Source organism: Musca domestica, unplaced genomic scaffold (genome assembly GCF_030504385.1).
Source record: "Musca domestica strain aabys unplaced genomic scaffold, Musca_domestica.polishedcontigs.V.1.1 7, whole genome shotgun sequence".
In the NCBI taxonomy this organism is placed as follows: domain Eukaryota; kingdom Metazoa; phylum Arthropoda; class Insecta; order Diptera; family Muscidae; genus Musca; species Musca domestica.
This window is the reverse complement of record NW_026712383.1, coordinates 17,744,208-17,770,617: the sequence shown is the minus strand read 5'-3', so window position 1 is coordinate 17,770,617 and position 26,410 is coordinate 17,744,208. Positions and strand designations below refer to the sequence as shown.

At 35.9% G+C, this 26,410-nt stretch overlaps 4 long non-coding RNA genes across 6 annotated transcripts; 2 read left to right on the top strand and 2 right to left on the bottom strand.

Annotated features, from left to right (window-relative positions):
* Nucleotides 1–20,455: 20,455 nt before the first annotated feature.
* On the top strand, nt 20,456–21,120 carry LOC131806123 (uncharacterized). Of its 2 annotated transcripts, none has more exons than XR_009343975.1 (3): nt 20,456–20,628; nt 20,692–20,939; nt 21,001–21,120. It is a non-coding gene; the product is annotated as an uncharacterized LOC131806123 (long non-coding RNA). The 2 variants fall into 2 exon arrangements; XR_009343976.1 differs by having other exon boundaries at nt 20,692–20,884; nt 20,969–21,107.
* LOC131806124 (uncharacterized) lies at nt 20,827–21,613 on the bottom strand. The gene is made up of 3 exons (XR_009343977.1): nt 21,377–21,613; nt 20,995–21,315; nt 20,827–20,915 (listed from the first exon to the last, which is right to left on the bottom strand). It is a non-coding gene; the product is annotated as an uncharacterized LOC131806124 (long non-coding RNA).
* A 3,426-nt stretch (nt 21,614–25,039) lies between these two features.
* On the top strand, nt 25,040–25,704 carry LOC131806121 (uncharacterized). Of its 2 annotated transcripts, none has more exons than XR_009343972.1 (3): nt 25,040–25,212; nt 25,276–25,523; nt 25,585–25,704. It is a non-coding gene; the product is annotated as an uncharacterized LOC131806121 (long non-coding RNA). The 2 variants fall into 2 exon arrangements; XR_009343973.1 differs by having other exon boundaries at nt 25,276–25,468; nt 25,553–25,691.
* Nucleotides 25,411–26,155, bottom strand: LOC131806122 (uncharacterized). Its single transcript, XR_009343974.1, has 3 exons — nt 25,961–26,155; nt 25,579–25,899; nt 25,411–25,499 (listed from the first exon to the last, which is right to left on the bottom strand). It is a non-coding gene; the product is annotated as an uncharacterized LOC131806122 (long non-coding RNA).
* Between the last annotated feature and the right edge of the window lie 255 nt (nt 26,156–26,410).

The window sequence follows — 26,410 nt, the reverse complement described above, 5'->3', positions numbered from 1 at the left end:
CATGTTTTTTTCATTCTTTTTTATATAATGTTTCTAAAACTAGATATAATAAATTTACGACATTAATTATTTGACATTAAAAAAAAAACAGAAATTAATTTTGGACCGGCAGAACATTATGATGTCGCACACATTGGTATGCGAAATTGGGGATAAAATTGAAAACATTTATGAAGATTGTAAAGATAAAATGAACGACGTACATAAGGGCGGAAGTTCAATTTTTAGTGTAAATATGTTTCCTAGTTAATCAGTGTAAAAAGATCTACTAATTTTGTAGCGGAACCATTTTTGTAAATTATTACATGAAATAAAATCTTTCGAGTGTGATGAATCGAACTTGGAACCTTTCGTTTTAAGTTTCGATACACTACGCATTAAGCCATAGAGGCAACATTGGAATTCAAGGCATAATTGCCTACAATATTTTAAAGAACACAGCAAAAATAATTAATAACCTTTATACATAAACTTGCTGAACCCGGCGCGCTTCGCTACTCTCTTAGCTTTTATATGCATTCAAATTTATATACAAATTTATAAAGAATAAATTATATATAATTAAACCAATAAAGAAAGTCTTAAAGTCGGACGGAGCCGACTTTATGATACCCTACACCACTCTGCTAATTTAGTAGAGCTCCGCATAACAATTAAAAGTTTTTATGGGAGAATTCAATCATACACGCTATGATTATAATTATAATTTAAAGTTCACTGGACTAAATATGCCGAAGCATTTTATGGCTGTAGGTAACAAATATAACAAATCGGATGAACAGTATATATGGGAGCTATAGCTATATCTTAACCGATCTTCAACAAAATTGGCAACCTAGCTTCTAGACTCAATTCGGTCGTAAGTGCCAAATTCCATCCCATTTGGACAAATATTAGACGTTTGGTGCATAATAAAAGGTAAAACGGGCGAAGTTATATATGGGAGCTATATCCGAATCTGAAACGACCTCGATAAAATTTATCAAATGTCTTTCTGAGCTGTATTTGATATATTATACAGAGTGCACATATACTACAGAGTGCACATTACGGCTGCGGAGGACAAAAATAACAATTCGGATGAACAATATATATGGGAGCTATAGCTATATCTGGCCTAATTTGTGCAAAATTCCATACAATTCGGGCTGATATTACACGTTTGGTGCACAATAAAAGGCAAATCGGACGAATATATAAATTTAAATTTTGACCGATTATGTCCAACTTCAATTTTGCAACTGTCAAATAAATAAAATCCGTCCGTTCTGTTAAAATTTTAAAAATACCGAATGTAGCCGTTATATTAGCCTGTATCATCAAAATACCGAATATAGTAAGGTACTATTATATGGGGGCTATACCAATTCGTAAACCTGCATAGACAATTTTCTATCATAGGCTGTAGTATCCACTACGAACTCCAAATATCAAATTTGAAACCATTCCGGTGAATAATGTCGTTAAATTTATCAAAGTACCGAATATCGGGAGGTACCTTTATATGGGGCTATACGAAGACGTGGACATACACAGACAATTTTCTGTCATAGGCTGTAGTATCCATTACGAATCTCAAATACCAAATTTGAAACAATTCCGGTGAATAATGTCGGCAAAAGCATCAAAATACCGAATATCGAGAGGTACCGTTATTTGGGGGCTATACGAAGACGTGGACTTGCATAGAACAATTTCTGTCATAGGCTGTAGTATCAATTAGGATCTTTAAATAGCAAATTTGAAACCATTCCGGTGAATAAAGTACCGAATATCGGGAGGTACCTTTATATGGGGCTATACGAAGACCTGGACCTGCATAGACAATTTACAGTCATAGGCTGTAGTATTCATTACGAACTTTAAATACCAAATTTGAAGCAATTCCAGTGATTAATGTCGCTAAAATCATCAACATACTGAATATGGGGAGGTACCGTTATATGGGGGCTATAAGAAGATGTGAACCTGCACAGACAATCTTCTCTCATAGGCTGTAGTATCCATTACGAACTTCAAATACCAAATTTGAAACCATTCCGGTGAATAATGTCGCTAAAATCATCAAAATACCGAATATCGGAAGGTACCATTATATGGGCGCTATACCAAAACGTGGACTTACATGACCCATTTTAAATACCAAAAGTCCTGCAGACATAATATACAAATAGACATCGCTAAATCGACATAGAAATGAAACCGTCACACGCTGCCCGAATATTGCTCTGCGGTATTTTGACCCATTCCGGGCGAAGCGCTTGCTTGAGGTGATCGACACTTTGGTATTTTTTAGTGCCAACCTTGCTTTCCAAAATACTCCTACAAAAGTCCAACGAATTGGTATCCGATGGCCATTGTGCGCTGGAAACGAAGCGAGAAACCTCATTTTGTAACCATTCTTGGGTGGAGCGTGCTGATTGCGATGGTGCTGAGTCCTGTTGGAATGTCCAAGGTCTGCGGCCCTCCAGAATAGTTTTCGCGATAATATTCGGCATTTATTCTGATGCCACGGTCGATTAATACGAGCCACCATCGGCGGCCAACCGAAGGTGCACATTTTCCACAAACCAAATTCGGCAGTTCACCACTTTCGGCCAAGCGGAGCAACTCTATCGCTCATTTCAGTCTTTTTTATACCCTCCACCATACATAGTATGGAGGTTATATTAAGTTCGTCATTCCGTTTGTAACTCATCGAAATTATTATTTTAGACCCAACAAAGTATATACATTCTTGATCAGCGCAAAATTCAAAGACGATTTAGCCCTGTCCGTCCGTCCGTCTGTCCGTCGATATTCGGTATTTTGATGATGTTAGCCACATTTTCAATGGAATTGTCTTAAAATCCACACATGTAGTTCCTTGTGAGTACTTTACACCCTGAGAGAGAACTGTCTGTAAAGGCCACGATATCGTATATCCCCCATATAACGGTACCCCCCGATATTCGGTATTTTGATGATGTTACCCACATTTTTCAATGGAATTGTCTGAAATTCCACAAAAGGAGTCCCTTGTGGGCTAGCCCCTCGTAGCTACCCATCGTATATCCCCCCATATATCGGCACCTTCCTATATTAGATATTTTAAAGATTTTAAATGAATTTTTAATGGATTTTATTTTTTTTGAAAATTTTCTAATTCGTTCCAAATGGTGGAGGGTATTCAAAGTTCGGCCCGGCCGAACTTACTGCTTTTTTACTTGTTACTTGTTTTTTCTGTTGCGGCTTTACCCGAGATCATTTTTAAATATTTGCCGAATGGAATATTGCGATATGTTCAGTTCATGAGCCATTTTTCGGCCACTGCTACGCGGGTTTCGATCAAATCGCTTCTTTACTTTTCAAACCATTTCTGTTGATGTTGCTGTTTTCTTCCATCCCCTTCCTTGACACCGGGCTACGCTACTAGTATCACGGAAACGAGCGATGGTACGAGACACAAAAAAATTATTCACAATTAAATGCTGGAGTGCTCTAACGATAGCCACTTGTGGTTTTCCATCACGAATAACTTTTTTTCTACAAAATTCTCACCAAAATGCTTTTGTAGGCTTGTAAACAATATAATGAGTCTGAAGTTAAAGTTTTTCATCTCAACCTGTATGAAAGTGGCTTTGGAAATATGTACTAGGTGTGTGAACTGTACTAAATTTGAAGCAATTAGCTTCAGGGTGAATGGATGAAGATGGAATTATGAAATTTTGTATTAGGGTCCCTGTTGGTGGAAGCTTTGTGATGGTTTTGGAAATGTGTACTACAAGTGCCAGAAAAGTACTAAATAGTTCTATATTTGGTACAATTTGGTATTGGGTGAGCAGATACTGCTTGAAATCTGAAATATGATATTAGGGTCTCTGCTCTTGTGTAGCGTGGACATAAGGAGGTGGTTGCGGGAATGTGTACTATAATTGTAAGAAAAGTGTTAAATTGTACTATATTTGGTATTGCATGAAGGGATAGAGACACAATTCTGAAATTTTGCTATTTAGATTACTGATGGCATCTGTTTTGATTTTTGGCGGTGGTTTAGAAATGCTTGCTATATTTGTACGAAAAGTAATAAATTGGTATTGGGTGGAGGATTAGGGCTAGAATCCTCAAATTTGATATAGAAGTCTCTGTTGGTATCTGGGATTGACATATGGAATATATTTTGGAAATGTGATACTAAATTTGGTACAAATTCGTTTTCGGTAAACGGAAGAAGCTGGTAATTTGAAATGCTAGTTTGTAATAAAGAGGATTTGGAATGAGTACCCCAAGTGCACAAAAAGTACTAAATAGCTATATATTTGGTACTAAATAGTACTATATTTGGTAGAATATGGTATTATATGAACAGATAGTGCTTGAAATCTGAAATTTCGTATGAGGGTCGCTGTTTACGTGTAGCCTGGACATATGGAGGTGGTGTCGGAAATGTGTACTTCAAATGTACGAAAAGTACTGAATGGTACTATATTTAGTATTTAGTGAAGGGATAGGTATATCATTCCGAAGAGATTGAAAAAAAAAACACTTAATAAGTTTGGTATTGGGTGAAGGCATAGAGCTGAGACCGTGACATTTTGAATGTGAATGTATAGAGCTGGAGTTTACACAGCTGGAATCATGAAAATTTGATATTGGGGTCTCTGTTGGTATCTGGTCTTGAGATCTTCAGGTGGTTTTGCCAATTCGTATTAGACCCATAGTTACTTTTGAGAATCTTAATAGAGTCGATTTATGCATACCAGTCCTTCCGTACGTCCGTTCGTCTTTTTGTGAACAAAATGCAGGTCGAATTTATGATCCGATTGAGATGAAATTTTGCAAACAATATTTATTTAGCTGAAGGACGAACCCTATTGAAATTGTTGAGAATCGGTTCATATTTAGATATAGATCCCATGTATATCCTCAACCGATTTCGGGTTAAGTGTTCACCAAATGGCCAATATCAGTCCAAATGACCTGAATTTTGGTTCATCCGACCGAATTCAGTCCAGAAGCAAGTACTTAAAATCTTGGTGAAAATCGGATCTGATGAAGCTATAGCTCCCATAAATATGTTTCATCCGATTTGGTGTTAAAATTCCTCAAATGCGTAATATGCACTCTTCAATAATGATATTTGATACCGGGCATCAGAAATAAATGATACCGGACATTGAAAATTCAGATTTTTATATATCTTCGATATACAGGGTGAGATAAAAAACTGCAACCAACTTCAGCTGCTGTCATTTCCAAGCCACTCGTCCGACAGCTGTTAAAATTATTCCCGTGACATTCATTATATTGTTTACAAGCGTACAAAAGCATTTTGGTGAGAATTTTCCAGAAAAAAAAAGTTATTCGTGATGGGATTCAAGCGTGATAGTGCGATTTCTTTATATTTGACTGGAAAACCACAAGTGGCTATCGTTAGAGCACTCCAGCACCTAAATGTAAATAAATCTTTTGTGTCTCGTACGGACGGAAGAAAACAGCAGAAGCGAAAAGTAAAGAAGCGACTTGATCGGAACCCGCGTCGCAGTGGCCGAAAAATAGCTCGTGAGCTGAACATATCGCAATATTCCATAAGGCAAATATTTAAAAATGAGCTCGGGGTAAAGCCATTGAAATTCCAAAAACTGCAAAAAGTTACACCGCATAGACACAAAAGAGCTAAAGAGTTGCTTCGCTTGTCCGAAAGTAGTGAACTGCCGAATTTGGTTTTCTCCGATGAGAAAACATTCGTTGTCCAGCAGTTCATACACAAACAAAATGATCGTGTTTACTTGCCAAAGAGGTCAGCTGAAAATGTGCACAAGCGCCGGCCGAAATGCCGAATATTATCGCGAAAATAATCTGGAGGATGTATTAAAGCCTTGGGCACGCAAATATTTTGGCCGCAGACCTTGGACTCAGCACCACCGCACTCAGCACGCGCCACCCAAGAATGCTTACAAAATGAGGTTCCTCGCTTAATTTCCAGCGCTATTGTATCTGGACTATTGTATCTAGAGTATTTTGGAAAGCAAGGTTGGCACTAAAAAATACTAAAGTGTCGATCACCTCAAGCAAGCGCTTCGCCGGGAATGGGTCAAAATACCGCAGAGCAACATTCGGGCAGCGTGTGACGGTTTCATTGGCCGTTTGAAGGCCATAATTCGTGCCAAAGGTGACCAATTCGAACAAATCTAAACAATGGGCTTTGACTTTGTTACAGTTTTTTTATCTCACCCTGTACATCTTCATCCCATTTTACGGCTATTGTCCACCACATATGTAATATCAGCCCAAATTGGATAGAGTTTTTCTTATTCAATCGATTTTTTTCATTTGGTGAAACTCGGCCCGGTATATCTTTTGCTCCAATAAATATCTACTCCATATATTCTTTGAGTGTAAACAAATGTCAACATTGACAAGTTTTTCCTGTGGCCACAACGATTGTGTATTTAGTGGTCTGTGTGCAGTTACATCAACCTAAACTTTCAAAAGAGGATTGCGATACTAGATTCCAGCAAAAATATCTTTAGTTCAAAAAGAAAAAAAAAAATGTCTCAAGAGTTTAAGAAAATTGATGCTAGTTTTTAGAAATTGTTTGATTTACAATTGATAATAATATAGGCAATGACTAAAGATATACAAACACACACACATACACAGATATGCACTTGTGTAAATGCAAAGCTACTTCTATGTGACAGTAACAATCCTTTGTGGCGACCAAAGGACGAACGACCATCAGTACTATCATGGCAGTCGTTTAAACCCCTATGTCGAGTAGTTTCGTTTCATTGGCTAGTTGGTGTGTGGTGCGGTGCCTTTGTTATTTGGGGACAGGATGTTTGTAATCTAGCTTGTCTCAATGTTGTTGCCGATGTTCTTGTTATGACACAACCATGACTATGCTTGGCAATTCCTTAAGGAGAGAAATTGACAAGCAAAACGAATACCATAGAATCATTTCACATTGATCATCATGATTATTGGCATCATGATAATGAAGGGGACCACTCATTCCGGTACTTTGTATTTTGACCACAAACAGTGTGTTTTATTTAACTTTCCAATATGGTCGGCCACTGAAAGTGTTATAGGTAAGAGTAAGAGACATGTCTCGACGCCTCATAGTCTGATTGCATGTCTGTACGAACACTTATGTTATTATCGTAGTCGTCTTCATGTAATATTTATTTATGCGCAATTTATAAGTAGCTATTTTCATCTTTTTTTTGTATCCTGCAATTGTGTATGCACGTCTAATGCAAAATGGCTTCCTTGCAAAATCTTTTCAATGTTAATGGTATTTATGAGGACATAATATCATCCATGCATTTTATTTACTTCATGGAGACTCTATTTTGGTAACGAAAATTTCAAGTGCTTTAAGTTAAGGCACTTATACTATTTGGCGCCTGAAAGTATGCAATATTTGAATACATTTTAAGTTGCCTTTTAGAGGAAATTGTATTTGAAGGCGGCTGCATATAGATATGGGGGAATGCGGAGTACATGAGACATATGGAAAGGTGTTTAACGTATCTTCTGCTTGTAAAGAACCATCTGTGTAAGGAAGCAAATTTGAAGGACAATTGGAAAGATTTTCTGCTGATATTTCTATCAGCAGGCTCTCTGGTCCAAAGAATACCTTGGGAAGAGAGAAAATTGTAAATTTTATTTTTTTTGTTGACTTATACACGTAAGATATGGATGTCCTTTTAGACACTAAAAAGTACTAAATACAGAACGATTAGTACTAAACGTACAACAAGTACTAAAATATAATTAATATTGCTCTTAAAAATATATCCAATAAGCTGAAGCCAGTGTTCTGCAATTTTACGTAATGGTTACAGTTATGCATGAAAATGATCCGAAAATCCATCAAAACACGACTTGACTCATGGGCACCACAGTCGCACTCCTAAGCATCCATATCTTCAACGTGTAACTGTTTGATGAGTATAGTGGTCCGAGGAGGTCATTGGACCTAATATTTTTCGAAAAAAAAAAATACAAGAATAATAAGATATAATAAGATATAATAAAAGAAGACATCTGTATATGCGTTTTGAAAGTTTGCACCCCAAAATAACCTAAATAGAATACTTTTTAAAAATTTCGTGTAGAGATCATATTCTGAATTTAGATATTTAGATTTGGAGTCAATCTAGCGATGTCTATCTGTCTGTTAGGCTAGCTGGTGCGCACGAAAACTTTCGAAGAGAGTATCGAATTTGGTTCAAACATACATCGTAACATTATTACCAAACTTAGATCGAGTTCGGATATGGGCAATATCGGTGCACTCCATATGGTATCTCCCCCGAAATTTTCAAAGAAAATATATTACTGCACAGAGAGAGAGAGAGAGAGAGAAATAATAATTCGATTTTGCTCCAATTTTGCAAATCTTTATATTTGTGTCAGTGCTAGAGCAGGTGGGAAAATGGACAATATCCGTCCACTCCATCAAGTACCACCCCCACAGAGGATCAACATTTTGACTAATTACAACTCTAATATTTTTATGAACCCAAGATCTATTGTTAGCATGGAATACATAGGTTCACTCCTTCTGGTACCTCGCAGACAAAAGGTCAAAATTTTCAAAAAAAAAATAAAAATAAATAATAATAATAATAATAATAATAATAATAATAATAATAATAATAATAATAATAATAATAATAATAATAATAATAATAATAATAATAATAATAAAATATTTTTTCTGCACAGAAAGAGAAGCAATAATCCGATTTTGCTCGAACTTTGCAAATCCCAATATTGGCGTCAGTTCTAGGTCAGGGCCACAATTGGATAATATCGGTCCACTCCATCAAGTACCTTATCCACAAAGGGTCAGAATAATCATAACTCTTATAAAATGTGATATAAGAATCGGTCCACTCCTTCCCCCCCCACAAAGGGTCAACATTTTGAATATCCATGAAGCTCACAAAACGCGAAATTAACAAACAATTCCATTCAGATAATCACCTCAATATTTCTATCAACACAATATCTGGTATAAAGATGGTAGAGATCGGACCATTATAACCAAAACCAGTAAAGAAAGTCTTAAAGTCGGACGGGGCCGACTTTATGGTACCCTACACCACTTTGCTAATTTAGTAGAGCTCCGCATAACAATTAAAAGTTTTTATGGGAGAATTCAATCATACACGCTATGATTATAATTATAATTTAAAGTTCAAAAGACTAAATATGCCGAAGCATTTGTATCTTTTAAGTTCGGACTTATATTGCCTATTTGATATATATGGGAGCTATATCCAAATCTGAACCGATCTTGATAAAATTTGGCAAAAACATTTCTAAGCTGTATTTCATGTATTTCCCTGAATATCGTTGTTACGGAGTGCATATTACGGCTGTGGGTAACATATATAACAAATTGGATGAACAGTATATATGGGAGCTATAGCTATATCTGAACCGATCTTCACAAAATTGACATACTAGCTTCTACACTCAATTTGGTCGTAAGTGCCAAATTCCATCCCTTTTGGACAAATATTAGACGTTTGGTGCACAATAAAAGTAAATCGGACGAAGTTATATATGGGAGCTATATCGAAATCTGAACCGATCTCGATAAAATTTAGCAAAGGTATTTCTGAGCTGTATTTGATATATTTTCCCAAATATTGTTGTTTCAGAGTGCATATTACGGCTGCGGAGGAAAAAAATAAATAATCGAATGAACAATATATATGGGAGCTATAGCTATATCTGAACCAATTTCGATCAAATTTGGCATACTTATTTTCAGGCCTAATTTGGTTGAATGTGCAAAATTCCATACTATTCGGGATGATATTACGCGTTTGGTGCACAATAAAAGGCAAATCGTACGAAGATACATATGGAAGCTATATGTAAATTTTGACCGATTATCTCGAATTTCAATAGAGTTCGTCCTTGAGTCAAACAAATGATTTGTGCAAAATTTCATGTGGATAGTGCAATAAATGCGAACTGTACTTTGTTTACAAAAATACATGGACAGACAGATGGGCAGACGGACGGACATATATAAATCGACTCAGAATGTGATTCTATGCAGATCATCAAAAGGAACTAAGGAACTAACTTTTGCCTGTTACAAACAAATTCACAAAGACATAATACCCTGACCACCTTGTGGTGTAGGGTATAATGATTAAAAAATAAGCATCTGTTTCTCTTCATATTTCATTCAACCCATTATTTCATAAATCCCATTATTTCATACATCCTATTATTTCTGCTGTGAAGATGGAATATATCGGTCCACTCCTTCTGGTACCTCCCCCACAAAAGGGTGGAAATTTTGAATAACCATGAATCTCATAAAACGCAAAATTAACATCCGATTCCATTCAGAATTTTTACATCTCAATATTTCCATCAACACAAGATATGTTATAAAGATGGAAGTTTTTGAAAAACAAAACGCTCAAAGAAAACGAAATAAGCACCAAATTCTCTTAAAATTTCACATATCCAAACATTTTTGCTAACGCAAGATCTGTTGTGAAGATGATATATATCTGCGAACCCCTTCTGGTACCACAGCCACAAAGGGTCACAATTTTCAACACTTATATCTGTTACAACTAGCTGTATCGAAATATTTCTCTCAACCAGGCACCTGAGATGAATATGGAATTTATGATTTCGCATAAATTTGGATATAACTGTTCGAATGTTTTGTAATTTTGCCAGTATCAATATTTTTTTTTTTGTATTGGATGAATTGTACTGAAAATTTTCCAGAAAAAAAGTTATTCGTGATAGAATTAAAGCTTGATAGTGTGATTTCTTTATATTTGCTTGGAAAAACACAAGTGACTATCGTTAGAGCACTCCAGCATTTAAACACTTTGGCCGCAGACATTCCAACAGGACTCACCACCATCGCACTCAGCACGCGACACCCGAGAATGGTTGCAAAATGAGTTTCCACTCTCATTTCCAGCGCACAATGGCCACCAAAATCTCCGGATACCATTGCGACTGGAGTATTTTGGAATTCAAGGTTGGCACTAAAAATACCAAATTGTCGATCAACTTAAGCAAGCGCTTCGCCGGGAATGGGCCAAAATACCGCAGAGAAACATTCGGGCAGCCTGTGACGGTTTTATTGGCCTTTGAAGGCCATATTTCGTGCCAAAGGTGATCAATTTGAACAAATCTAAAGGTATTATAAAATCTGATGATATTTCCGACATTTTTTGCTTTCATTCAATAAAATTTAAAAATCTCACCCTATAAATCTGCGAACCTCTTCTGGTACCACACCCGCAAAGAGTTACAATTTTTAATACTTTTACCTGTCATAACTTGCAAAAGAACTCAGTGATTCTTTACAAATTGCTATATCTAAATATTTCTCTCAACTAGAAACCTGAGATGAATATGGAATTTATGGTTTCGATTTTCTTGTAATTCTGCCAATACCAACATTTTTTCGGTTGGCTATATCTGGTACCACACGCACTTTTTAACATTCTCTAAAAATTATCACATTTCTCATATAAAGTGTCCAGATATATTGAATTTATAAAGGCCGACAAACCGTTCTGTTCGATTTAAAGTTTATTAACAGAATAAAATATGAAAAACAGAAATACAATTTTCATTACATTAAACAAAATTCAAAACCTACTAAGGATGAAATTTAACAAGTGAATGTATTCAAAGTATAATCCAATACTCCTCCTCATTCACTTTAAATTGCATTTCTCGCGTAAAGTTACATGTTTAGGTGCTGTTAGTGGTTTCGTTAATATATCGGCAATCATCTCCTCCGTTGGACAATATGTGCATCTAATTATTCCTTTCTTGACTAGGTCTTTTGTTAATTTATATTTTGTATCGATGTGTTTAGTTCGAAAAGAAAATTTGTCATCATTTACTAGACGCAAACAGCTTTGGTTGTCATTATAAATAAGAGTTGGTTCATTAATAGGATAATGAATTTCTTCTAATAGTTGCCTTAACCACTTTGCGTCTTTAGAAGCTTCAGATAATGAAATAAATTCAGCCTCGCATGTCGATGTTGCCACAATTGATTGTTTCTGGCAAGACCATCCTATCGTACCTCCATTATAAAAGTAAATTCTACCACTATTAGATTTCCTTTCGGTTCTTTCTTCTGCCCAATTTGCATCAGCATATCCAACAAGACTTTGTTCATTTTCATCATTGCTCAAATTAAGTTTTAACTGTGAAGTAGACTTAAGATATTTCAGAACCCTTTTACATTGAGACCAATCCTCCATTGTAGGGTTGGCAACCTTCTGAGCCAATATATTTACTGCAGCTGAAATGTCTGGTCGAGAATTGACAGAAATATATAAAAGTTGTCCAATTAATTTTCTATACTTCATATTTGTTTCAAGAAGTGTTGAATCTTCTGATTTTCCGTAACTAACATCCATTGGCGTTTTTACATTTTTAGAGTCCTGCATACCATATTCGTTTACAACTTTTCCAATATACGAAGATTGAAAGAGTTGAAAATTTCCTTTGTAATCTTGTGTTATTTCGATTCCCAGATAATGTTTAATTTTTCCTAAATTAACTATAGTGAAATTCTTTGACAAAGTATTACCAATATAATTCATCTGCGTCGATGTATTGCATGCTACAATTATGTCATCAACATAAACAAGAATGTAGCTCAATTTCCCAGAAATATTACCATAGTAGAAACATAAATCATTTATACACTGTTTGAAACCCATTTTTTCAAGCGCTTCGTGTAAAACCATATTCCATGATCTAGCAGCCTGCTTGAGGCCATATATACTTTTCTTCAATAGACAAACCTGCTCATTGTTATCTTGAAATCCTGGAGGTTGTTGCATAAAAATGGTTTCAGACAGCTTACCATTTAAAAATGCAGTCTTTACATCAAAATGATTAACCATCATTTTTTCTTTTCCAGCAATTGACAGCAGAATTCGAAACGAGGTATGTGTTGCAACAGGTGCAAAAACTTCATCGTAATCTACGCCGAATTTTTGAGAAAATCCTTGAGCAACGAGTCGGGCTTTAAATCTATTTACTTGTCCATCAACATCACGTTTCACTTTATATACCCATTTACTTCCGATTGCTGTTCTACCTTCGGGTAAACTGACAAGTTCCCATGTTTGATTTGCCTGTAGAGATTCTAGTTCATCTTGCATAGCTTCCAACCACTGCGCACGCTCGGTACTGTTAATTGCATCGTGGTATGATTTCGGTTCTCTAATTTCATTCGCTGACCATATTTCTTCAATTAGTCTTTTCGGTGCAGAACCTTTGTTGCATCTTTTGGATGTTCTAATATGTTGCTCACAAATATTGCTGTCTTGTGTTGAGTTAGTGCTTTCTTCATTTGGAATATTTATTGAATTTTCCTCTATATTATTTTCATCCGGTAAATTATTTCGGCCATCAATTGGAATATTGATTGTATTTTCTTTTACTGAATTATTTTCGGGTATCTCCTCCTCAATCAATAATTCCTTAATCCTTGGATTTAAAGAAATGGAAACATTTTCAGCATCTATCTTGATAAAATCTGTGAATATCACATCGCGACTAATAACAACCTTCTTAGCATATTGATCATAACAACGAAAAGCCTTTGACTTCTCATCATAACCAAGGAAAATCATTTCGGTTGCTTTGCTGTCAAGTTTACGCCTTTTTTCAGTCGGAATATGTACAAAACATTTAGATCCAAAAACGTGAAACTTATCTACACTTGGTTTTATTCCGTACCATAGTTCATATGGAGTAGCATTGGTTGTTCTGGTTAAAACTCTGTTTTGTATAAAATTTGCTGTTGCAACTGCTTCTCCCCAAAATGTGTATGGTAAATCTGCCTCTGATAACATACACCTTGCCATTTCTATTAAAGTCCTATTCTTTCGTTCCGCCATTCCATTCTGTTGTGGGGAATAGGGAGCAGTGAGTTGGTTTTCAATACCCTCACACTTGAGATAATCTTCGAATGCTTTTCCTGTGTATTCTCCACCTCTATCAGATCGAATTTTCTTAGGAATCTTACCGAATTTAGTACGACACAACATTACAAAATCTTTGAATGTCTGCAAAACTTCCGACTTTTGTGATATTAATCTTATTACAGTGAACCTAGAGAAATCATCTATAAATGTCACTATGAACCTTTTTCCAGATGGTGTAGTGGTTTGCATTGGACCGCATACGTCACTATGGATTAATTCCAAGGGAGCTGTAGATTTCGTCATTGATTGCCTTGGAAATGACAAGCGAGTCATTTTGCCTTTAACACAACTTTCGCAAATTTCCTTTATACCACAACCCACAATGTTTAAACCTTCAACCAATTTCTCATTACACATTTTTCTAATTGCTTCTGGGTCACGGTGTCCAAGCCTCCGATGCCATTGATGTATGCAATTCTCGTTGTGCTGCAATACTGCATGAACAAAATCTGGTTGTCGCAAAATATACATTTCACCGTCAATATCCGCAATTCCGATATTATTATTTCCAGAATTTATGCAGCAATTATTATCTTTAAATGCAACGTTGTAGCCAGATTTCGTTAGTTGCCTTACCGAGAGAATGTTACCAACTAAACAAGGAGCATATAGTACCTCTCTTAACATTATTTTATGTTGGTTACCAAATTCATCATTCGTAATAATCTCACCCTCACCAATACCTTCAATAGCAATGGTTTGACCATTTGCTAATTCGATCGAACTCTTGTAATTGTGATTGAGATTCTTGAAAAACTTTCTTTCATTTACTGTATGTCGTGTTGCTCCAGAATCCACAAGCCAACAAAACTTCTTAGTATTGCCAATCTTGAATAAAAAATCTTCACTTTTGTTTTCTTCATTTACCTTTTCTTCGATTGAATTGATTTTATTGGGATTCTTTCCAGAATTTTGCTTTGTTTTCCAATATTTGTACTTGGTGCAATTCTTCTTTTGATGTCCGGACTTCTTACAAAAATAACATACACCATTTGTCCCAGCCACCACTTTTAAAATTGAGTCGTTTCCCTCATTGACTGAGTGTTGTTTCCTTTCAAATTCTGCAATTACACGTTGCTGCACTAATGCGAAGGTAATCTCTTCTTCCTTGCGAGATTCAAGCGATGTAATTAAGGCATCATATCCTTCCGGAAGACTGCTTAAGTGCATGGCAGCACTCCATTTATCTGACAAACCTTCTTCGCCGACATCCCGTAGTTTAGTAAATAAATCGTTCATTGCATTTATGTGACTAATTGTGTTACCTCCTTCTTGAAGTTTTAGACTACATATTGACCTCATCAAATATACCTTATTGGTGAGTGTGTTCTTTTCATGGTAGTCTTTAAGAGCGCTCCAGGTAGCTTTAGCCGTTTTCGCACTTCGGATGTGCCCAAGCTGGTCATCCATAACGAGCAATCCAATTGTTCCCCGTGCCTCGTCATCTTTCATATCCCATGCGTCAAGTTCTGATTGATTCACAACTTCATTACCTTGGTTTCTTTTGGGTTCGGGACGAGATCCTTCTATTACCTGCTTCCATAAATTATTCTTTCGCAACAACAATTCCATCTTGAATTTCCAGTTTGCATAGTTTTCGTTATTGAGTATTGCGAAATTTGGTTTTGAATCCGACATCGTATCCTTTTAGTTATCCGTTTTAAATCTTCCTGAAATCCGTGCAAATATTTCCTGATTTCTTTAAATTCAACTTGAAATCCTTTGATTATCCTTTAGATTTATTGAAATTATCCTTTATGTCCTTGATCCTTTATCCTTTACACAAAAAGAAGGCCCATAACCTATTGAATTTATAAAGGCCGACAAACCGTTCTGTTCGATTTAAAGTTTATTAACAAAATAAAATATGAAAAACAGAAATACAATTTTCATTACATTAAACAAAATTCAAAACCTACTAAGGATGAAATTTAACAAGTGAATGTATTCAAAGTATAATCCAATAAGATATTGATATGATATGATGATATCATATTTATTGAGGTCCGATACGAAATTGACAATATTGGCCCATTCCTACGGAACCTACTCCATAGAGGGTCAACAATTTGAATAATTATAACAAAAGCCAAAATATATTTAAATAATCGAACATTGGTTGACTTGTTTTGAGAGCACTTCTGTCAGAAAAAGGCGTTTTGGAAGGATTTTGTCTGTAAAACAATTTTTGAAAAGTTGTCTGTCTATAGACGTCATCTAAAATGGAAACCTTTCCGTAAAAATGCCTTTTACCTTAAAACATTTGTCTATAAAATATATTTTTGAGGAACCTCTTTGAAGAGTCCTTTAAAAGTCTTTGGAATGGTTTCCTGTCTCCAGTCTTCAGGAAAGGATCATTTCGAGAGGCATTCTTTGCGTGAAGGATTTTTGTCTACAGAAAATATGTTCCAATGTATATAAAAGAACTCTTGAAGGTTAACTGCCTATTAAAGACTTATGATGGGTTTTCTGCCTACAAAATACCCTTCGAGGGGCCCTATCTATTTTTTTTGTATTCTTCTTTACATTTTTGAATATTTTCTAATTTTATCCTCCCAATTTTAAATACATTTCTCGTTCAATTTCTGTTCTATTAAATTGCAATTATTGTTTAACAAAAATCCACTGCATACTTTTAGGATCGCAACATAGTTTATGTCGACTGCTTTGTACAAGCATCACCAAGAGGTTAGCATATTTATGCTGCCTTCTAACATAAATTTCTATTTAAGTGTTTTGTGTGTTTTCCAGTTGCTGGCTTTTACCGAATGTCATTCGCTCCCCAAACGCCCAAAACTCAAAGTGTGGTGCGTAAATTTGTTGAAGTCCTCCTGGCTTGTTTGGTTCTCCAAAGGCCTATTAGAGAAAATATGCGTTTTGTGGGGTAGCAAAATGTTGTTGTTGCTCTCGCTGTTGTTTGTTTGTTTAGTGCGTTATGGCATTAGCCACTCATGGTATTTTGTTGCTGCTGTTCTTCCTGTTATTCGCAACGCTCGATTCTCCAGCTCTCTATTATTTTTCAATTCTATTGTCATTGATAAACGTTTGGCAATTGTCAAATGGCAAATTTGTGCCATAAATTAGAGGCATAAGTAGAATATTGGGAAACCAAAAAAACACAAACAAAACAACAAACGAACAAACGTATGAACCCAAAGAGAATCCCAACCAAACCAAACTGAACCGAATGGAAATCCTCCATTGATACCATCCATAAACAGGAAAAACATACAATTTCTGGGAATTCGATGATAAAGAATTTTTCTTCAAATGATAATGAATGGTATTCGATAATGGTAAATACTGTTGGGACAATATGTGGGCATGGGTATGGGCATGGTATATATTCGATGGTAGCGGACATCAATGGTTAATTAAATGCCTGGGGATTGTGTTTGGAATTTGAAATACCAACGTTTGAGGCAAATATGATTTTTTGAAAATATAATTTTGTGTGGGGGTGTATTTTAAAAATACGGTATTTTAGTACTCCTAATATACGAATATGAAAATTTTTTCGGTGCTAATATTAATACATATTTATTCGATTTCATACCAATATTTTATACTTCTTCATGCCATATCTCCTCAAAAATTGTTAATAAATGAATCTTGGAAAAAATCAAAGGTATTTTGTCAACAATTTTGCTATGACGAATATAAATTAGAGATCTTATCAATCCTTGAACTTGAATACAATTAATCAGGAAGCATACTTGGCAAAAGCATTTTGACGAAAATATGTTGTCGAGAAACTCTTCAACGGCTGTCAAATGGTATATAACTTGATTTATTAGCTCAGCAAAGGAAATACATTTTAGAAGAGAAGACATTAATGATACCTTGCAAGTAGGTATCTTCATGGTCACAAAGGTAAACAAAAAATTGACAGCCTAGCTTCTTCTTATTAGGCGCTTACAAAGGCTGATTGACTCGATGACAAAAAACTTTTATATTATTACACCCACTTGAAATTTCAGATCATAACATATTTTTGCACAGCGATAACCAGAACTTCGGAGTTTATTTCTTCTTCCAGGTCGAGGTTGAAAACTGTAACGAAGTCGGAAACTATGTTTCTATGAAATTCTTAAATTATTGCAATATCCACTTTCCGACTCGAAATTTGGGTTATCTTTTAATAAAGGCTATTTTCATACCCTACACCACATAGTGGTAAGGGTATTACGTATTTGTGCATTTGTTTGCAACATGGAGAAGGAAGTGAGATAGAACCATCATCACTTTCGAGGAACTTCAGATAATCATTTTCTGAGTCGATTTATGCATATGTCCATGTAGTCTTGTGAACAATATGCAGATCGCATTTTTATACCCTACACCACATAGTGGTAAGGGTATTATGTCTTTGTGCATTTGTTTGTAACATGAAGAAGGAAGCGAGATAGACCCATAGTTACTTTTGAGGATCTCCATAGAATCACTTTCTGAGTTGATTTATGCATGTCAGTCCGTCTGCCCGTCTGTCCATGTATTCTTGTGAACAAAATGCAGGTCGCATTTATTATCCGATTGAGATGAAATTTTGCACATATCATTTGTTTGGCCCAAGGACAAACCCTATTGAAATTGGAGATAATCGGTCAAAATTTAGATATAGCTCCCATATGCATCTTCGTCCGATTTGCCTTTTATTATGCAGCAAACGTGTCCGAATAGTATAGAATTTTGCACATACAACCAGATTAGGCCTAAAATAAGTATGCCAAATTTGATCGAAATCGGTTCAGATATAGCTATAGCTTCCATATATATTGTTCATCCGATTAGTTATTTTTGTCCTCCGCAGCCGTAATATGCACTCTGTAACAATAATATTTGAGGAAATATATCAAATACAGCTCAGAAATACCTTTGCTAAATTTTATCGAGATCGGTTCAGATTTGAATATAGCTCCCATATATAACTTCGTCCGATTTACCTTTTATTGTGCACCAAACGTCTAATATTTGCCCAAATGGAATGGACCGAATTGAGTCTAGAAGCTAGTATGTCAAATTTGGTGAAGGTCGGTTCAGATATAGCTATAGCTCCTATATATATTGTTCATCCGATTTGTAGTATTTGTTACCCAAGCCGAAATATGCACTCCGTATCAACGATATTCAGGGATATATATCAAATTAGGCCTGAAAATAAGTATGCCACATATGATCGAAATCGGTTCAGATATAGCTATAGCTCCTATATATATGGTTATATATATATATTTATATATCTTTATCCGATTTTAAATTAATTTAGCACCAAATGGGCAATACAAGTCCGAATTTAAAAGATACAAATGATTCGGCATATTTAGTCCTTTGAACTTTAAATTATAATTATAATCATAGCGTATATGATTGAATTTTCCTATAAACACTTTTAATTGTTATGTGGAACTCTACTAAATTAGCAATGTGGTGTAGGGTATCAAAAAGTCGGCCTCGCCCGACTTTAGGACTTTCTTTACTAGTTTTTCCATTGAGATTAAATTTTGCATTTTTTTTTTTGGCCCAGGAACGAACCCTATGAAATTGGTGATAATCGGGTCAGGTTTAGATATGGCTCCTATACATCAAATGACCTGAATTTTGGTACATCCCATCGAATTTTAGTCTAGAATCGAGTTCATCAAATTTGGAGAAAATAGGTTACATGTATATGTTTCATCCGATTTGGGGTTTGAGGTCTCTCACATGGTTAATATGCACTCCACAATAATTATATTTGGTACCAGATATCAGATACAGCTCCGAAATAAGTGTGTCAAATGTTGTCAACATCGGTTCTGATTTGGATGTAGCTCCCATATATATCTTCAACCGATTTCGGGTTAATTGTGCACCAAATGTCAATATCAGTCCAAAGTCCTGAATTTTGGTACATCCGACCGAATTCAGTCTAGAAGCAAGTTCATCGAATTCGGAGAATATCGGTTCAGATATAGCTATAGCTCCCATATATAGGTTACATCCGATTCGGAGTCTAAGTCCCCCACATTCGTTATATGCACCCCACAAAATTATGTTGGTATCAGATGCAGCCCAGAAGTATCTCTTCCAAATGTATCAAGATCGAGTCAGATTTGGATGTTTTAATGCCATGAGGAAGGGTATACGCAAACTTAGGGAACTTAATTAAAAAATTGTTGTTGTGTCCCCTTATGGAAAAGTGGTATCAAAGGAAACCAAACCAAAGGAACCTTCACAGAAGGCATATGAGGTACCAAAAACGGATGTACCAACCTCCAGAGCAAGGGAAAGTAAGGCTGAGGTTGAATCAACGGAACAGCAGACTACTAAGAAGTCTGCGAGGAAGAATAAAAAATCGATGCCTGCTAAACCCTTGAAACCAGCTCAGCCGACTCCATCAGTTGATTTAGCAATCAAACTCGCTACAAGAGTAGAATTAACTGAAAATAAGGCTACAATGACCAGGGGCCTAATGCTCGTACTCGATATCGAGTTGTTTCGATAGATAATTTGAATTTTTGGATTACCGTATCCGTGATCGAATAAAATTCATCGATATGTCGAATAAAACTATTCGAGTTTTTGCCCGCCACATTCTACCTGTCGAGACCAAAACAAAACAGAAGAAAAACGAAATGTAAGTATTAAAAAATGTAATTATATAAATAAAATGGATATAATTGAGCCTTTTATTTCACAGGAGCACGAATTGCAACAAAATAAATTTTAAGCAAAAGGCAATTATGGCAGATTTTATGTCTGACCACCCGGGACTTGCCAAAGGAAAAATTTCGAATTGTCCAGAAGGTAGAGCGTCATCCAATCGTTTGTGGGAGCAGTTGACAACCAAATTATGGTATCCCTTTCGGTTGAAGAACATGTGTTCGTTTTCGGTGGGTTTCTGCAATCCGAAATGTGTTCCATCTACACATCCAATTACCAAAAAATGTAAAAATGCATATATTATTTTATTTTAGAATCGAAAAAGTCAATATATTCTTACCTCCAGGAATCCGAAACTTTGTACAGAAATGTTCCATACACAAAGCCGACTGGTCTGGTGAAAAGTTGATGTGTTCTGGACAAAGTTTTAGTTCCATTTCTTTTGCGACTCGCTGGGCAACCCTGCAGGTTGCGCTTTGGCTCATTCCTATAAGAAAATCATTACCCACAGTGTGCTGAAAACTTCCACTTCTTCCAAGAGTGACAAAGTTGATGCCAATTGTAGAACTGCCGGAATGGACGATGACATATGTCCGGAGAAATCTAGTCTAGATACACATATCGAAAAGCATCTTTTGTCTGTCTAAATCGTTGACGGAATCTGCAATGAATTGCAAAAATTATAAACACCACACTTGCATGCATTTTCATATTATACTTACGCATTTTCTGACAATGATAAGGGGTCACTACGTTCTCGAATTTGTCTTCTTATTATATTTATATTATTACCGTCCTCATCTTCCGAAGAGGATAATACAAAAAAACACGTATCCATAATTTTTTTCAACTTTTAATGAAGCGGCAAACAATTGTTTTGTTTACTTTTTGGATAAAAACATATGTTTCGATTGTCGGTATTTCGATTATTTTTTGACAAAAATCGATAAATTTTTGAATAATTCCATTCGAGTCGTATCATTCAATTAGTAACTACGTAATTTAACTACGAACAAAATCTCACTCTATATCGAGTACGAGCATTAGGCCCCAGGTGTGAAGATGATGATACATAACCAGCTTGACTACATGGCTCGGCATATTTATTGCCATACAACAAAGGGATGTCGAAGCCACCGTGCCGTCGTATCATCACCTTAAGATCTCGCCGAAGAAAACAGTCTCTCAGTGGCTGGATATAATTATTCAAATTTTTGACCCGTTGTGGGAGAGGTACCCAGAAGTAGTGGTGCGGCATATTTCATCTTCATACCTGGTTTTGTGATGATAGAGATATTGGGATATGAGAAATTTGAAGAGAATCAGATGCTTATTTCACATTTTATAAAAGATATAATTATATCCGACCTTCACACCAGATCTTGAGCTGGTAGAAACATTGGGATGTGCGAAATTTGAAGATAATCGGACTTTTATTTCCCATTTTATAAGAGTTATAATTATTTCGAATGTTCACCCTTTGTGGAGGAGGTACTTGATGGAGTGGGCCGATATTGTCCTTTTTCGAACCAACACTGATAGAAGTATTGCAATTTGCAAGGTTTGCAAAAAATCGAAAGATCCTTTCTCATTCTATGACATAAGTGATTTTCTTTGGAAAGATATTGTGGGGTTAGTACCAGAAGGAGTGGACCCATGTTACCCATTTCCGAACTCGATCTGAGTTTGAAAATAATATTACGATCGGATACTCCCTTCGAGAGTTATCGTGCGCACCAGCCAAACACACAGACGGACAGACACGCCAAGATCGACTCCAAATGTCCTGAAACGGTTTTGGTCCAAAGAGACCAAATTTCGATGAGAGACCGTAACAAGTGATATATACCCTCTGTAGCCATATGACTGAGGGTATTAAAAAGGTGACGTCCTATGCTTCGCTGGCGACAAAGAAGGATAGTGGCAAGTGCACTAATGGAAAGACGAAAGATGATCCTATCTGTAATGCTTCGCAGAAACCTTGGGAACCAAAACAGAAGCAGGATCATCAGTCTGCTCAATGGATGGTACTAGATTCTTAAAACAATAGAAGATTCTTTGCATTATGATATTTCACATACTCTATAATGGAGGTAGGCAATTGTTCCTCATGACGTGACCAAGGTTAGCGAGTTCCGTTTTTTATAACGAATATAAGTTATCTCATTGGATTCGTTTTTGATAGCATTTGGTATTTTTATACTCTTCGATAGACCACAGTTTATAATCTTTTTATATCAGCCGTTTTAAAAATTCACACTTCAAAGCTAAATTTCAGATTTCTCAATTCATGTATTACGATATCCTATCTAATTTTGTCATTGAAAAGTAAATTATCACCACTTCGACTGTCGATTTAATTTTGATATTTTTCTTTTTGCTCAGAATGTGAAAGTCTCCTTTTAATATTTCCTCAGTCTGATGGGTCCAGAGGTTATATATCAATTGAAACTGTCAAAAATGTATTCGGTATTAAGCGCCACATCTATTTTGCAAAATACATATCCAGATGTTTTGTCTATCAATTCAGCAAATGACAGCTTTCGCCCGTCAATGTGGTTTATTCTCCACCATGATAGTTTACGAAGCGAATCCCCGACTTGCATCAGGCCATCACATTTGTTTATTTTGTTGATAAAATTAAATATTTTTAGAGAATAGATTTAACATTATAATGTTTATTCTATTCTAAGAATTACGTCGAAACACAACAGAGTTTAAAGGTTGCATATTTAAATCCCATATCATTCTTTCGTTTTAATTACAAATATCTTCATCCAAATGGAGCACAATTCAAACTCCCACCCACCACCTAGCTTATTACCGGTATACACATTCCACTCTCCTGTAATTTATAAATCTGAATGTCATATAAATTTCCCAATTAACAAACGCGGACATTTTGGCGACAAACATGGACAAATTACCAAACAAATGACGACCAGAAACGCCGTGAGGGGGGTGAGCGAAATTGTGGATTTATTCCTAAGTAGCTAATGTGGCAAATCACTTCTCGCACACACAGATACACACAGCGAAATATTTATGTATGTATGCATGCATGTATACATTGAATGCTTAGATAAACTTTTCGCAAATACCAACCGAAAAACGGATACGCATCCGGTTCAGATATAGCTATAGCTCCTATATATATGGTTATATATATATATTTATATATCTTTATCCGATTTTAAATTAATTTAGCACCAAATGGGCAATACAAGTCCGAATTTAAAAGATACAAATGATTCGGCATATTTAGTCCTTTGAACTTTAAATTATAATTATAATCATAGCGTATATGATTGAATTTTCCTATAAACACTTTTAATTGTTATGTGGAACTCTACTAAATTAGCAATGTGGTGTAGGGTATCAAAAAGTCGGCCTCGCCCGACTTTAGGACTTTCTTTACTAGTTTTTCCATTGAGATTAAATTTTGCAATTTTTTTTTTTGGCCCAGGAACGAACCCTATGAAATTGGTGATAATCGGGTCAGGTTTAGATATGGCTCCTATACATCAAATGACCTGAATTTTGGTACATCCCATCGAATTTTAGTCTAGAATCGAGTTCATCAAATTTGGAGAAAATAGGTTACATGTATATGTTTCATCCGATTTGGGGTTTGAGGTCTCTCACATGGTTAATATGCACTCCACAATAATTATATTTGGTACCAGATATCAGATACAGCTCCGAAATAAGTGTGTCAAATGTTGTCAACATCGGTTCTGATTTGGATGTAGCTCCCATATATATCTTCAACCGATTTCGGGTTAATTGTGCACCAAATGTCAATATCAGTCCAAAGTCCTGAATTTTGGTACATCCGACCGAATTCAGTCTAGAAGCAAGTTCATCGAATTCGGAGAATATCGGTTCAGATATAGCTATAGCTCCCATATATAGGTTACATCCGATTCGGAGTCTAAGTCCCCCACATTCGTTATATGCACCCCACAAAATTATGTTGGTATCAGATGCAGCCCAGAAGTATCTCTTCCAAATGTATCAAGATCGAGTCAGATTTGGATGTTTTAATGCCATGAGGAAGGGTATACGCAAACTTAGGGAACTTAATTAAAAAATTGTTGTTGTGTCCCCTTATGGAAAAGTGGTATCAAAGGAAACCAAACCAAAGGAACCTTCACAGAAGGCATATGAGGTACCAAAAACGGATGTACCAACCTCCAGAGCAAGGGAAAGTAAGGCTGAGGTTGAATCAACGGAACAGCAGACTACTAAGAAGTCTGCGAGGAAGAATAAAAAATCGATGCCTGCTAAACCCTTGAAACCAGCTCAGCCGACTCCATCAGTTGATTTAGCAATCAAACTCGCTACAAGAGTAGAATTAACTGAAAATAAGGCTACAATGACCAGGGGCCTAATGCTCGTACTCGATATCGAGTTGTTTCGATAGATAATTTGAATTTTTGGATTACCGTATCCGTGATCGAATAAAATTCATCGATATGTCGAATAAAACTATTCGAGTTTTTGCCCGCCACATTCTACCTGTCGAGACCAAAACAAAACAGAAGAAAAACGAAATGTAAGTATTAAAAAATGTAATTATATAAATAAAATGGATATAATTGAGCCTTTTATTTCACAGGAGCACGAATTGCAACAAAATAAATTTTAAGCAAAAGGCAATTATGGCAGATTTTATGTCTGACCACCCGGGACTTGCCAAAGGAAAAATTTCGAATTGTCCAGAAGGTAGAGCGTCATCCAATCGTTTGTGGGAGCAGTTGACAACCAAATTATGGTATCCCTTTCGGTTGAAGAACATGTGTTCGTTTTCGGTGGGTTTCTGCAATCCGAAATGTGTTCCATCTACACATCCAATTACCAAAAAATGTAAAAATGCATATATTATTTTATTTTAGAATCGAAAAAGTCAATATATTCTTACCTCCAGGAATCCGAAACTTTGTACAGAAATGTTCCATACACAAAGCCGACTGGTCTGGTGAAAAGTTGATGTGTTCTGGACAAAGTTTTAGTTCCATTTCTTTTGCGACTCGCTGGGCAACCCTGCAGGTTGCGCTTTGGCTCATTCCTATAAGAAAATCATTACCCACAGTGTGCTGAAAACTTCCACTTCTTCCAAGAGTGACAAAGTTGATGCCAATTGTAGAACTGCCGGAATGGACGATGACATATGTCCGGAGAAATCTAGTCTAGATACACATATCGAAAAGCATCTTTTGTCTGTCTAAATCGTTGACGGAATCTGCAATGAATTGCAAAAATTATAAACACCACACTTGCATGCATTTTCATATTATACTTACGCATTTTCTGACAATGATAAGGGGTCACTACGTTCTCGAATTTGTCTTCTTATTATATTTATATTATTACCGTCCTCATCTTCCGAAGAGGATAATACAAAAAAACACGTATCCATAATTTTTTTCAACTTTTAATGAAGCGGCAAACAATTGTTTTGTTTACTTTTTGGATAAAAACATATGTTTCGATTGTCGGTATTTCGATTATTTTTTGACAAAAATCGATAAATTTTTGAATAATTCCATTCGAGTCGTATCATTCAATTAGTAACTACGTAATTTAACTACGAACAAAATCTCACTCTATATCGAGTACGAGCATTAGGCCCCAGGTGTGAAGATGATGATACATAACCAGCTTGACTACATGGCTCGGCATATTTATTGCCATACAACAAAGGGATGTCGAAGCCACCGTGCCGTCGTATCATCACCTTAAGATCTCGCCGA